General features: G+C 37.8%; 1 pseudogene; it reads right to left on the reverse strand.

The window, feature by feature from the left end:
• Nucleotides 1–4955: 4955 nt before the first annotated feature.
• Nucleotides 4956–5174, reverse strand: LOC110324942 (annotated as a pseudogene).
• Nucleotides 5175–12529: the final 7355 nt, after the last annotated feature.

Genomic DNA, 12529 nt, shown 5'->3' on the forward strand with positions numbered 1-12529 from the left:
TTGTTAATCTGATCCTTATTTAACTTTGGTACCTGGTATCTATCTAGGAANTTGTCCATTTTATCCAGGTTTTCCAGTTTTGNTGAGTATAGCCCTTTATAGTAGGATCTGATGATATTTTGGATTTCTTCAGGATCCATTGTTATATCTCCTTTTTCATTTCTGATTTTATTAATTAGGATACTGTCCTAGTGCCCTCTAGTTAGTCTGGCTAAGGGTTTATCTATTTTTTGTATTTTCTCAAAGAACCAGCTCCTTGTTTGGTTTATTATTTGAACAGGTCTTTTTGTTTCCACTTGGTTGATTTCAGACATAAGTTTGATTATTTCCTGCTGTATACTCCTCTTGGGTGAATTTGCTCCCATCGTTCCAGAGCTTCTATGTGTTCTGTCAGACTCGCTCTCTACTTTCTTTTTGGCAGCACTCAAAGCTATGAGTTTTCCTCTTAGGACTGCTTTCATTGTGTCCCAATAAGTTTGGGTATGTTGTGGCTTCATTTTCATTAAACTCTAAAAAGTCTTTAATTTCTTTCTTTATTTCTTCCTTGACCAAGGTATTGTTGAGTAGAGTGTTGTTCAGTTTCCATGTGAATGTTGGCTTTCTATTATTTATGCTGTTATTAAAGATCAGCCTCAGTCCATGGTGATCAGATAGGATGCATGGGATAATTTCAATATTTTTGTATCTGTCAAGGCCTGTTTCTTGACCGATTATATGGTCAATTTTGGAGGAGGTACCATGAGGTGCTGAGAAGAAGGTGTATCCTTTTGTTTTATGATAAAATGTTTTGTAGATATCTGTTAAATCCGTTTGTTTCATAACTTCTGTTAGTGTCCATGTGTCTCTGTTTAGTTTCTGTTTCCAGGATCTGTCCATTGGTGAGAGTAGAGTGTTGAAATCTCCCACTATTATTGTGTGAGTTGCAATGTGTGCTTTAAGTTTTACTAAAGTTTCTTTAATGAATGTGGCTGCCCCTGCATTTGGAGCATAGATATTTAGGATTGAGAGTTCTTCATGGTAGATTTTACCTTTGATAAGTATGAAGTGCCCCTCCTTGTCTTTTTTTTTTTTTGATAAATTTGGGTTGGAAAAAAATTTTATTTTGCATTAGAAAGGTTACTCCAGCTTGTTTCTTTGGACCATTTGCTTGGAAAATTGTTTTCCAGCCTTTTACTCTGAGATAGTGTCTGTCTTTGTCCCTGAGGTGGGTTTCCTATAAGCAGCAAAATGTAGGGTCCCATTTGTGTAGCCAGTCTGTTAGTCTATGTCTTTTTACTGGGGAATTTTAAGAGAAATCAAAGAAAGGTAATTTTTGGTTCCTGTCATTTTTGTTGTTAGAGTTGGGATTCTGTTCTTGTGGCTGTCTTCTTTTGGTTTTGTTGAGGGATTACTTTCTTCCTTTTTCTAGGGTGTAGTTTCTTAGTGTTGGTGTTTTCCCTTTATTATCCTTTGAAGGGCTGGATTCGTGGATTTTTGTGTTTCTTCTACCTCTTTATAGTGTTTGCCTGTAGTTCTTTAATGACTTCTTCCTGTTTAGCAGAGTTTCCTGTAATTCCTTGAGGGATTTTTGTGCCTCCTCTTTAAGGGCTTCTACTTGTTTAGCATTGTTNTNCTGCATTTCTTTGAGTGAGTTATTAATGTCCTTCTTCAAATCTTCTACCACCATCATGAGATATGATTTTAAATCCACATCTTGCTTTTCGAGTGTGTTGGGGTATCCAGGACTTGCTGTGGTGGGCGTACTAGGTTCTGATGGTGCCCTGTGTTCTTGGTTTCTGTTAGTAAGATTCTTACGTTTGCCTTTCGCCATCTGGAAATCTCTGGTGTTAAACTTCAAGCTGTCTCTGGCTGTAGTTTGATCCTCCTGTGATTCTGTTAGCCCCTGTCAGCACTCCTGGGAATCCAACTCTCCCCTGTGTCCCCTTGGTCATAGCACTCTCTGGAGGCAAGCTCTCCTCTTGCAAGGCAGGTGTCTAGAAGTCTGGAGCTCTGATCCTCCTTTTGATTCTTTTTGATCCGCCCTCCCTGTAGGTGGACTCTTCCTTTGTGATCCAGAGGACACATGATCTCAAGGACCTAAGGTGTGGAGAATCCTCCTGAGCTCTCAGCTTCCTCTGCTGGGGTTCAGAAAAGAGATGGCAGCAGGACTGACCTTGACTGGACTGGAACCCAGCTTCTTGGTGGGCAGTGTTCCTTTGTCCCTGTTCCTGCTTTCACAAGCCCCTGCTGGATTTTCTGAAGTTGATCGTGTTCCACTCACCTGTGATCCTGAGGACTGTGATCCCAAGGATCTGTGGTGTTGAGAGTTCTCTGGAGTGCTCAGCTGCCTCTGCTGGGGTTCAGAAGAGAGATGGCAGGAGTGAAGGTCAGTTTTCTTATCTTAAAATGATAGTAAAATACTCAATATTTGTTCTATAAAATAAAAGACAATGAGAAATTGACATTATCATAAAATCCGTAGGATGAGATATATAAAGCACTTATACAAGTAAAACATCAGAGTGGTACATGATGCTGGGAAGGTTAACAAGGAAGCTTTTGCAGATGCAGAAAAATTATCAGGTTACAATGTCCATCAACATTTCAGATTACATAATACATGACAGATGTAAGAAGAAAATTATGGTTTTTACCCTCATAATAAAAATATAACATTGAAATAGACGTGCTACCAGACAAAAAATAGAGATCCAGAAAAGGATAAAGGGAGTAAGTCAAAATAATACAGGTTGGGTATGATCAAAATGTACAACTTTTGTGGCACACTGTCTTTTACAATTTCTATTTTATATTTTCTAATGTCTATTCTTATGACATTATTCATACATGTTGGAAAAACTAGGACTGAGTTGGTGGCATATTTCCTAAGTCATCTGACACATGCTATACAAAACACGACATTCTTATATGGGTGCATGACTTGCAAGAAAAGATAAAATGGCATAGTCCAATGAGCATTGATTTTCAAGGTCTCATGGCAAGTCTAGAGATGATGGATACATGGTGGTAAAGGTACTTTTAGGCCATTGCACTCACTGCATAAAATACTGTAATGGTAGTGTCAAAAACCAAATTTCAGAGTGAAAACTAATTTAAGCTAGTTTTTCATGAGTAATAATTTATCCAATAGTAGTTAAATTTTCTCTGTGATTAAAACCTTCCATCCTTAGAGGAATCTCCTTAAGAGATAGAGTGATAAAGAGGAAGTGAACTCCACAGAATATTCTGAAGGAGAAGTTCATTAAGACACAGGATGCTAAAAGGGAGATGAACACTCCATCTTTCAGGGAATATCCATAAGCCCTGGAAGTAAACAACTGAATGTCTTCAGGAAGTCCTTGAAATTTACCAGATTCACTAGACCCCTTTCTCCTCAAAGATTATCTAAGGAGTAAGTAGTGATGAGAGACACTCTCAGAACAGATAAGTGGCTTAGAAGAAGCAGAGACAAGCTGAGCTGTTTGGAATACACTCAAAAACCAGCAGGCTATCTGGAAAGGACACTCTCCAACCTGTGTGGAACTTCCATAGTGAGCTCCAGGTTTCCTGCTTTCAGGTTAGAAAGTGCTTGGGTAATGGAGCTGTCTTTGATTCATTTCTGCTCCTGTAAATAACTTTTTGCATATTATTGGAACCAACCACAGCACAGCTTACTGGTTCACCAAGTAGGGTCATAGTGGTTACCTTCCTTTGGTTTGTTTTCAGCTCCTTATCTGAAGTGAATTTAGCATGCCTCCAGGAATAGTATCATACCACAGTAGTCCATTAATTTGACAAATGTATTCAATACAAATCTTAATTACAGAAAAAAATACATTAGCAAGGCAGTAGTGTGGCTGATTTGTACTACTTGCTCAATGTTTTGCAAACCTAAAAATGACTATAAAAAGAAATACTTCAATTTTAAAATAATCTTTAATATTATTAAAGGAGTTCTAGATTTATTCTTTGTTAAACTATAAACTAGTGCAAGTATGACTCGACTTTGTTACAGCCTTCTCATTTATCTCTCTGCTGAAAGACTATCTTTGACGACCTAAAAGCATTTCTGAGATATTTCAAGAAAGTAAACAGAAGGATTAGATTAGCTGAAAGTTTGTGGATATTAGGATCATTAGTGAAATTAATTCCCCAAAGAGAACATAAAATTATCTGTGAAAAAAATGGATTCCAAACTCTGAAACCACTGTGTTTCATAGTACTAGAGACACCTTTGTCTCAGAGTGAAGAGAAAGCACCAGAACACAGGAGGTGCTCTCTGTGCTAGGATTACACAGTCATCTTTGAGACGGACTGGTAGAGCGTCTGAGCAGGTCACAGCATCATTCTTCTCGTGAGGAATCCTGGGCTAACCCAGAGTTGTCATCTGCCTTGGGAATCCTTCCCAGCATGCATGTGGTTCCACTCCTCAGATACATAATCAGCTGTCATTAACACTTGAGGCTTCTATATATGAACACGGAAAAGAGTGTTTTCCACTTTTGGAGAAAGTATAAGTGCTTTCCTTTGCCATAATCTAAAGTAAATGGAAATTGTTTCCCAAGATCTCATTTAGTCCATGATCTACAGGGAGATTTTAGCCTTACCCCTCAGTGTTATGACGGTTGTTCACCTTGTCTGACTATATTCCTGCCTTATAAACAGGCAAGTTAGCCAGGCAATGCCTCCTTCTGTACTGACTTTTGCTCCATGTGCTCCAAGCTGTCTGTTCCTTTGGCTAACTGTAAGAGATCATTATTTTTTTTTAAACTATCACATTCTTGTGTACTAAATTGTTAAATCTTAATTATTTATACAGCTCATTGAACCAATAGCATAAAAATAGAGAATAGCATCTCGAAATTTATCTCATTCCATGTTCAGAGATAAATGGCTTAGCCATTTTTCCCACTATTTTCAGGAGGCAAGTCCTTGTTTACAGTCTGATGGCAATCACATGCTGGCAGTTTCCAAAGCTACTGCATGAGGAGGATGCTGAAGGCCATCACTATACAGCATATGGTGACAGAAGGACTCCTGTATTCACCAATTCGGGTTCACTTCCAAATTATTCCCAATAGTCCAGTTTTATTTCTGTCCTGGATGCTGGGTGTCAGGGATTGGATAGAAGCACACATATGTATATGCAGCAAGATTACAGTCAACAGCATCTGAAAATTGAAAATGGCAGACATAGTGAGGCCGGTGCTGGTCTAGCCACATCATCTTTATGGAATAGGGCAGAAGAGGATGCATAAGAGATGACTATTACATGCCAGCAAGATTTTGCTGAAGGGACACTGATATAGCTGTCTCTTGTGAGGCTATGCCAGTGCCTGTCAAACACAGAAGTGGATGCTCACAGTCAGCTATCGCATGGAACACAGGGTCCCCAACGGAGGAGCTAGAGAAAGTACCCAAGGAGCTGAAGGGGTCTGCAAAACTATAGGTGGAACAACAATATGAACTAACCAGTATCCCCTGAGCTCGTGTCTCTAGCTGCATATGTAGCAGAAGATGGCCTAGTCAGCCATCATTGGGAAGAGAGGCCCCTTGGTCTTGCAAACTATATATGCCCCAGTACAGGGGAATGCCAGGGCCAAGAAGTGGGAGTGAGTGGGTAGGGGAGCAGGGGTGGGGGGGGGTTATAGGGAACTTTCAGAATAGCATTTGAAATGTAAATAAAGAAAATATCTAATAAAAAATAAAAAAAGAGATGATTATTTTAATGAATATTTTTCCTAAAAGAAGTATCTAAGGACAACACATTACAATTCCCTGATATTCCAAGCACTGTATAGTTATGCAAATTAAAGATGTATTGGTTAATTATTTAATGTTTGGTGGACTGATTCCTAGCCCTCTTCAAGACTAGTGATAACATGTAACCCTTCTTTATAGTTAGCAATATTGTGATTACGAAGTATGGATTAGTAATGCAGTGTATACAGACTCTGAAAGGTGCATAATGATGAAGTGTAGAGGTAAAGACAGCAGCTCTACATCCTTGATAAGATTGTTATATTGTTCCAGGCTGTAAAACCACACCTCAATAAGCCTTTTCTAAAAGTTAGAGTTATGTATCTTGAAGTGACTCTCAGAGTGAATTTTCTTCAGAGGTAGGATGTTGAATGGACGTTGGAAGCCTAGATTCACAGTTGTTAGTGTCTTCGGTACCACCTGCTGTGGTCACCTGTAAAGAATGAAGTGGGCAGAAGCTCAGCACATCTAACTGAAGTAGGCTGAATCTCCACCTGCTTACATCAAACATGTGCCTCTGGAAAGTAATATAGTTTTGGTGTGATTTGGGATTGTTACTACAGTGTGGCATAACTGCCCTGTTATACATGAATGAAGATAACAACTGAGTTTACAGGACAATCTAACGTGAAATAGAGCAATAATAGAGCAATAGGTGAACAGTGTACTGAATAGAGATGTCACAAGCAAAGATACTGGCAGCATTCAAGTTTCCCACAAAGTACTCAGAATTAATGGCACATTTAATAAAACCATCACTGGATTCTTCTCAAAGAATTATGTCTCTCTCTCTCTCTCTCTCTCTCTCTCTCTCTCTCTCTCTCTCTCTCTCTCTCTCTCTGTGTGTGTGTGTGTGTGTGTGTGTGTNCTCTCTCTCTCTCTCTCTCTCTCTCTCTCTCTCTCTCTCTGTGTGTGTGTGTGTGTGTGTGTGTGTGTGTGTGTATGTGTTTCTGCCTATTGAGAGGAATGAACAGAACTGGTGAGAGCCTTGAGGGAATGTGGCAGGAGGTAAATGGGGAAATTCCAGTGTAAAGAATTGGACTCTATTGAGAGAGACTGTTCTCTGAGGTCTTGCATATGCTTGCCTCCCTATCCCTCTGTGAAACTTGTGTCCTCTGCAGTCTGTAAGGATACACAAATCAGATGTTGCCCCCTTTAAAAAAAAAAACTTTCAAATGGTGGCTTTGGCATCTTTTATAATCCATGTGTGATTTCAATTTCAAAAGTGGACAGGAAGGTTAAGTTGCATAAAAATATTTAGCCAGAATGATCTTTAGTAATACTAATTATACCATTCATAAAATAGTAGAAGGCTAAAGTATCTTAAAATACTCATTTGAATAGTGATATTTGCACAAAAGCTTTTCTGTTTCTTGTTTATATGTATCTCTGTGTGTGTGTGTGTGTGTGTGTGAGAGAGAGAGAGAGAGAGAGACAGACAGACAGACAGACAGACAGGCAGACACAGAGACACAGAGAGCCAGAGAGAGTGTAGGTGTGTGTATACGATCATGTACATGCATGTGTATGTCACATGCCTGTGGGTGCCTACAGAGACTAGAGGAGGATGCCAAATTCCCTGGCACTGGAGACACAGGCAGTTGTAAACTGAATGTCTTGATTCCAGGGTGTAGGGGGCCACGGCCCCTCCCCTGGGCTACCCAAAGCCGAACCTTAAAAGATGGCACCTGTTGGCTATGGAGCTTGTGGTAAACAGGTCCATATTTGGTGGTGATATGTTCCCGCTCTTCTGGTTGACTGAGGTCATGCGCCTGGTGAAGTGACGTGGCCCGCCATGATTGGAGTGGATAAGAGTATAAAAGGGCTTGTAGCCCAGGGCTCGAGGAGATGAAGAGGGAGATGAAGAGGGAGATGAGAAGATTGTTCAAGGATCCTGAATAAACTGCTGTCAGGAGAACTGGTGGTTGCATCTTCCTTGCTGGTCGAGAGAGAGGACGTGACACCAGGGACTGATCCCAGGTCTTCTTGAAAAGCAGCTTCACCACCTGCCATTTCTCAAGTCCCTACAGCTAAGTTTTATGAATATAAACAATGAGCACACATTTCATTAAATGTAACTTTTGACTACTATCAAAATAAATTTCAGGCAGTATTTTGTCTTGATAATTAACATAGTTTCAATCCATGAATTCTTGTTTTTAATAAGCAATGGTGATCTTAAAATTTTTTAGCTATCTTCAACTCCTTTCATTCCTTAAGACCCAAAATTTATATTATATGCTATTATTGTATCATTGTTTTCTTGAGGTATTAAAGATTACTATATAGAAAAATATGCATAAGAACATTTACAATGTAATCTACTTATCAGTCTTAATAACAACAGCCAATTACCGTTGGTTGCTTTATGATTAATAGTTATGAAAATTTTCTATAAATAATCAGACTTTCAGAATATAAATCAAAGTTATTCAGGCTTATCTGGTTAGACATTTTTATTTTTTATTAGTTATGAAATACATTCAGAATTTTTAAATGTGATTTTTATGTAGCTGAACATTTCTATATATGCATGTACCCTACGGATATTAGAAATAGAAATTCCAAAAAAAAATAATAATAAGTTCCAGATTGTCTTGAAGCATAAACATAAGGAGTGAAATTTTACCTTTGGCTATGTCAATGCAAATCCGAACTTATTCATGAATACATTATTTTTATTGTTATGCATCTGAGATTCTCTGTATCAGAAGCAGACTGTTAGCCTACTTATCCTGTGGACATAAAAATTACAAATGTACTAGAGAGCACATATTTTGCATCTTTTTCCTCTTTTTCAGGTATTACAATATTTTAGTTGGTAACTGATTCTTCAAGCATCTTTTAATTCTCTTCAGCTCCCAAATGGCTGTGCCATTAAGTGGCTAACATTCTGATGTAAACCAAAGCAGACCTTGGATATCTGGCCCCAGCAGCCTTCTTCTCCATGGTTATCAGATTTAACAGAATGACAGAATTTATCAGTGAGCTCAGTGAATCACTAGTCAATTCTATAAAGTGATATTCCTCACAGGTAATCTGTAGTTTGTTTAAAAATCCCAAATTTAGCAAAAGAAGGATATGTAGACAACCCATACATTCAGTGTTTTACCCTAGACTCCACTTTCTCTCTATATATATAGTTTGTGTGTGCATACACACACACAAACAAGCATATGCATGTGTTTTAAGATATTGTAATTTTCAAATAGCTTTTATTCTAATGCATAATATATTTCCTTACTACTATAATGCCAACATACAGATAGTACAGATAACAACTAAATATGCTATCAATCAAGAAAATGTTACAACTTTCATTTTCTCTCTAAAATAGAAGTACTTTAAGAGTATATAAAAATCACTTTTAACAATCCTTCAGCTCATATTCTAACTTACAATGTCTGTGCATTGGGATATTGTAACATTCAGAGTATCACACTTTCTTGGTGCTTATTTTCATAGATCCCTTAACATCATTGTAGATCAATGCTTCCAGAATGATGTACATACATGCTGGATGTCCCATCAAGGACTATGTTACTTAATGTGCCTTGCAGTAAAGAGTGATGACATAAGTCACAATCAGAGTGCTATGTCTTAGTACTTCTAGATAGCTAACAGTTCCTGAGCAGTCATGTGTGCCAGGTAAAGTCTAACTGCTTTATATGGAATATTTGCTTTAATCCTTTACTCAGCTCTATGGCTTAAACACCATTACTGCTTATCATTTGCACTCAGGATAGTAGGTCTTGAAAGATTAAATCGTTACTTTTAAATTCATAGCTTGTTTTTCTGAACAATGTAGCACTCGCTTTGGTTTCAGATTTCTTGAGTTGCAAAACTGCATTTATTCCATTACCAATAGAAAATTAAAACCAAGCTTATATTCTCTTTCTCATGATGGTATATAAATCAGCACATCATAATGTTGTTGCCAGGGACAACAATATTTTTATGCTCATTATATGGCTATGATGCTAAAAATCAATAGAAGAGTTACGGAAAGAGAACTCACAATATTTCTTAGGCTTCTCTCACACTTATGTTTGAATCATCAGACAATAAGCTTTAAAGAATCTGAGATAATAGGTCATTCTATTTCTTTACATAGAGCACACTTATTCTTTTCAGATATAAATTAGTGCAATCACATTAAATATCATGCACTGTGTGCAGAGTTGGGTAATGATCTCCATCAAATAATGAGTGCAGAGGGTACACTTCACTCCAAGTGCCTTCTGTTCCAGCTGTTTCTACTTATCTTAATTTTCCTAATTGGGTTACAATTAGGCTGTGAATGAGATGTTAACATGGGAATTGAAGCTATTCGACAAAAGGGTTTACTTCTTTTATTGTTTTGTGGTTCTTAACTTTCAGAGGCCTGTTTCATGCTACATGTTAATTAAAAAATATTACACTATAGTTTAGACTAGCTAATGGCATATAAAGAGTAGCCTATTTATTCAGCCATAGATTTAAGAATTAAGGTGTAAGCATGATAGAATGTTATTTAAAACCATTGTAATACCTCATATTGGTTTCTGGTCTCATTTTGAGTTTCGATTTTACTTACTAATGTGAAAGCTGTCGGCTGGCCAAGAGTGGAATTGATATGGTGAAAGTGAGGGGTTTGTGGCAACTTAGAATTCATTGCTATTCAGAGTAAAACACTCAGATCCAGACAAAGAGCATGTGTAATATATGGGAGTATGCTGAGATAGCACAACTCAGGCTTCAGTGTTGCTCTGTCCAAATCAATTTCAACAAGATACCCCGATATATGCATTTTATGCTTTGTAAACTTATGCTAAAATGTAATTCTAATGACACTAAATTTTAAAATTGCTTTCCCTCTTGTACTTTTATTATTAAGAAATTATGGTACCACCTTACTAATATACTATGAAACTACCAATACTTTATAATTTTTAAGAGAAATTTTAACATAAATATTGTAAGGAGCACGCATGTCAAAGGGTTTCTCTGAGAGTAGGGTACCATGTTGGGTTTTTAACCTGTTCAAAACCACCTAGCTCATACCATTTCTCCCCAGCCTGTCCTCCTCCTGTCCCTCTCTCCCTTGCTTGTTTGTTTATCTAACTTGAGATGTGGTCTCACCCTGTATCCCAACCTGACCTCGGGCACGTTGGTTTTGAGCTAGAGGTGATTCTCCTGCATAAGCATCTCAAGCATTGCTTATAAGCCCGAGCCACCACACTAGCTGACAACCTAACTTTCTGAACCTTCTGTAAGTGGGACCACAAGTTTTAAAAGGGAAGTAGAAAGGATTTCAAACCTACAAATATCTAATCTCACATTTTGAAAGTCCTTCTAATAATTAAAGCCACTTTATGGACTACTTAAATAGCTGTACTTTAGCAGTTTAAAAATATAATTAATAACTGTTTAGTTAGTTATTCATTCATTAGTTCCAGAGTAACTCATTCCTGTAGAACACATGAATTCTTCCTCTTACTAGCAGAGCTCCATACAAACAGGAAAAGCATTTTCTTTGGGAAGCACTACAGCAGGGCGATTGATTGTTGCTGCTCACTAGTCACCCCCCTGTTATTATTTTATATTGCATATATTTATAAACAATAAATATTATAACTACACAGATTCTTGTTTCTCTAGTTCTCTTCATTTTTTATTTATTTAAAGGAATTTTTCAAAATAGGTAGCAAAATTTTTAAAATGTATTAAATATAGGAAGTAGAAAATATTTGCTATATTTTCTGTACTACTGAAAAACTTAGAATTATTTTACACTATAGTGACTTTAAAACATGACTGTTATATTATAATAATTTTAAGAATGGTAAATGGAGAAAATGTCTATTCATCACAATACTTTGCCTACCTTTTCTCAGCTGCTATGTCTAAATATGGCTGTGGAACAATATCAGGAATATTTGTTTTGTGCTAACCTCAATTTTCCTTGTGGTTTGATCTTCCTGGATGCTTTTTTACTCAAAAAATTAAATTCTGTATATTTTCCTGATTTCAGATATCTTTTTTCCCAATTTTTATTAGGTATTTACTTCATTTACATTTTAAATGTTATCCCCAAAGTCCCCTATACCCTCTCCACCTCCACTCTCCTATCCACCCACTCCCCTTTCTTGGCCCTGGTGTTCCCCTGTACTGGGGCTTATAAAGTTTGCAAGACCAAGGGGCCTCTCTTCCCAATGACAGCTGACTAGACCATCTTCTGCTACATATGCAGCTAAAGACCTGAGCTCTGGGGGTGCTGGTTAGTTCATATTGTTGCTCCACATATAGGGTTGCAGACCCCTTCAGCTCCTTGGGTACTTTCTCTAGCTCCTCTATTGGGAGCCCTGTGTTCCATGCGATAGGTGACTGTGAGCATCCACATCTGTGTTTGCCTCACAAGAGACAGCTATATCAGGGTCCTTTCAGCAAAATCTTGCTGGTGTATGCAATAGTGTCTGCATTTGGTGGCTGGTTTAGAGTTGGACCTATGGGTGGGGCAGTTTATGGATGGTCCATCCCTTTGTCTCAGCTCCAAACTTTGTCTCTGTAACCCATTCCATGGGAGTTTTGTTCCCAATTCAAAGAGAGGGCAAAGTGTCCATATTTTGGTCTTCCTTCTTCTTGAGTTTCATGTGTTTTACAGATTGTATCTTGGGTATTCTAGGTTTCAGGGCTAATATCCACTTATCAGTGAGTGCATGTTATGTGAATTCTTTTGTGTTAGGGTTACCTCACTCAGGATGATACCCTCTAGATCCATCCATTTGCTAAGGAATTTCATAAATTCATT

This window comes from Mus pahari, chromosome 7 (genome assembly GCF_900095145.1).
Source record: "Mus pahari chromosome 7, PAHARI_EIJ_v1.1, whole genome shotgun sequence".
In the NCBI taxonomy this organism is placed as follows: domain Eukaryota; kingdom Metazoa; phylum Chordata; class Mammalia; order Rodentia; family Muridae; genus Mus; species Mus pahari.